Below are 3,554 nucleotides of genomic sequence, written 5' to 3' on the forward strand. Positions count from 1 at the left end.
CCAAAGTGTTGTCCTCTTGAAGGCTTGGGCACTCGTCCGTGTAGTGGGAATAGCAAGAATAAATGCCACACACTTTTTGAGGGACCAATTGTTGGTTGTGTTGTTGAGGGGGGTGGAGAGTGTTGTTGATATGGTTGAGGTTGAGGTTGTTGTGGTTGTTGTTGGCTCAATTGGAGTTGCCTCAAGACGGATGTCATTTCGCTCAAGGATTTGGTTAGAGCGGTGGTTTCCTACTAGTGGATACCTCATTCACGGTCTTGGGCGGTTGACTCTTCGTCTCATATGTTGATTGGATTCGGCTAAATCAATGATGAGTTGCCATGCCTCCTCCGTTGTTTTATATTTAGACAAAGAACCATTGCTAGAGGTGTCCAAGAGGGTTCTATCTTGTTCTCGCATCCCTTGACATATGTATCCAAGCAATACTTGAGTGTCAAGCATGTGATTAGGGCATGCGTCTAGTAGCTTACGAAACCATTCCCAATACTCGTACAGTGGTTCCGTTTCACCTTGTACAATACAAGACATTTCCTTCCTTAGCCTATCCATCTTCTCCGGGGGCAAGAATTTATCCAAGAATCCTCGTCTAAGCAAGTCCCAATTGGAGGTGACTTCACTAGATAAAGTGTAGAACCATTCTTTAGCCTTGTCCTCAAGAGAAAAAGGGAAAGCGAACAACCATATAGTGACTTCATCGGACCCTTCCCGTCTAGTTGTTGAGCATATACGATGGAAGTCTTTGAGATGTCGAATAGGGTCTTGTGCGGGAAGCCCATGAAATTTGGGTAGGAGGTTGATCAAAGCGGTCTTGAGTTCAAAATTTGCATTCAAATTGGGGTGAGTTACATGAAGGGGTTGAAGGACATAATCCGGTGCACCCGCTTCCTTGATAGTAACTCTCCCTGGAGCATCCATGGCGTTAGCACCTAAAACAAAAAAGAATTATTAGTGATTTTGATGGGAGAATGATTATTGCCTTCGTTGAGTGATGGTTCAATGTTCACTTTTAGTAAGGTGGTTGAGGTGGTGAAAACCTCTTCACCTTGTCCAAACCTTAACCGCTTCCGAGCTTGTCTAATGTGAAACAAAGTTCGTTCTATTTCTGGATCAAAGGGGACTAAGCTCGGATTCGGTTGTGAACGCGTCATGCAATGAAGGGGAAGTGAAATTCATGGTGACAATGAAGGGTTGGTCACTTGGACAAAGAATCACAAAAAGATGCAACTATATGCATGCACACATAACTACTCTAAGCAATAACATGGCACACTAAGCAAAAATCCCCGGCAACGACGCCATTTTGATAAACGAAATTTGTCATGCCGATATAGAATTCAATAATGGATATAATCGTGAGTATAGTCTAATCAACATTCAAACTTCGCATCAAACAATCCTACAATCTATAACCGAGAGTACTAGTCCCCCGAGTCGTCCTACCTTGGAATTGCTAGAGCATGCATCTTATTGATTAGGAAGCCTTGTTGTGGTTCTTTTGAAGGTTTAGCAAAATCAATGACAAACAAGCAATCAATTTTTAGAAGACTTGGCCTAGGGTTGGCATTAGAAATTCTATCCTTATAGTCCCTTCAATGATGACAACAATTAGGCCTTGCTTCATTTAGTCAACCCCTAGGTATAGAGGAAAGTCAAATGAGGATAACTAACTTGAGTCACAAGTCCTAGTTTTCACCTTAGAGAAATCTAGCTTTAGTGCACTCCAAGTCAATTAGCAATTTCTAATTCCAAATCAACAATTGACATAAACTATTCAACTCTTTCTAATGACCCAAACCCTATGCCAAGTAAGAAACTTTTACTCCATAACTAATGTTGGCATTTTATCAAACAATTGATGAGCAAGGATAAAAGGCATAGTAAAAATGAGAAGGAAGTAGAATTGAAAGTGCTTCAACGCAAGGAACTATCAACAATTAACAAAGAACAACAATGGAAATGAACTTCTCAAGAAATGGGAAAAAATCCAAAACTACAAAGTTGAATCTAGGATCTATGAGGATGGAGCAATTACAAGCACTAATTGAAATTGGAGAAGAAGATCTATAACATGAACAAGTAAATTGAGAATTGCAATGGATCTCACCAAAGTGTGATGGAAAATTCAGAAAATGGATAAAGATGAACCCTCATGAGAGCTTAGAATCTCCCTCTCTCTCTCTACCCAAGAGTGTAACTAAAAATGCCAAAAAAAAACCTAGAACCATCTAAAAATGAGCCAAAAGTCCTTAACCCTTCAACCCTTGGTCTTCTTAAGCTCTTCTCGCCAAGGCACTTCCCCCAAGATGAGATCTCCAACTGTCTCCACGCCTAGGTCACGTGACTTCTAAAAAAATCATGTTCGAGCATCGGCGCGCACGCGCAAAGCACGCGTGCGCGCCACTGGGGTATCTTGCAATGTGAGCGGAGGCGCAGCGTACGCGTGCGCGCCCATGGGGTTGTGGCCTAGCCGCTACACAAGCCGGCTCGTGGCTTGGCTCCTAGCCGCGCAATCCACGCGGGCACGCCAAGTACGCGCACGCGCCCTTGCTGAAGTTTCCAAAGCTCAATTTCTCATGCTCCTTTCCTTCGCGCCCATTCTCCTTCCCTCTTCCGGTTCATCCCTGCCCTATATTCTGAAACCACTTAACACACAGGTTACGGCATCGAATGGCACCAAGAGAAGATTAGAAATGTATCTAATGTAGTGCAAAATAAGCATGTTTTCATCCATGAGGCAAAAGTTAGGAAAGGAACACAAAGTCTTTTATTTTCATATGAAAAGCGTGTGGAATCATTGATAAAACCCCTGAAATCGATACAAGATAAACCTCAAAATGGGGTTTATCAGACATAAACAATCATAAATTTTTCTGTAAGACAATCCATCATAAAAAATCATATATAGATTGTTTTCAAGTGCATACCTGAATATCTATGCTTTTTTGCCATATTAGTATATCTATTTTGCTTACCATTCTCTGCTTTTTTTGTTGTCATCATGTTTCGGAAGATTGGATAAAGATGATAGCTAGTTAATTAGATTTGAGATCATCAAAAGATTAGGCACTCATTTTATAGTTTAAATGTTATTTAATTTGAATATATTTATTTAATGCTTTGTATTCCAAACTTATAGTTAGTTATGTGCACCTTATATGCTGAGAACTCATTTTTATACATATAATATTTGTTTCTTTAGATGAACTAAAGCACTGCTACAATGGAAGTTCTATAGTGAATCTTGTTTTAGGCTTTATATAGATATATGTATATATGTAGATACTTTATCTCATGCTAATAATTTATGTATTAACTTCTCTAAGTTATTTGAAAAATAATCTAACTTATTTTGGCTATTTGTCTATAATGTATTAATACTTAGTGCATCAAACCATTGTTACAGACTTGAGTTTATATTATTGGAATCTTTCTATATCAATTACTTTTACTTTTTGAATCATTTATAATGTTATCTTTCATTACATTTTTATTAATTTTTTGAAGTCTATTATAAATTTCATATTATGTATATATTACTGAGAATGTATTACATC

The sequence above is a fragment of the Arachis hypogaea genome, chromosome 15 (assembly GCF_003086295.3).
Source record: "Arachis hypogaea cultivar Tifrunner chromosome 15, arahy.Tifrunner.gnm2.J5K5, whole genome shotgun sequence".
In the NCBI taxonomy this organism is placed as follows: Eukaryota; Viridiplantae; Streptophyta; class Magnoliopsida; order Fabales; family Fabaceae; genus Arachis; species Arachis hypogaea.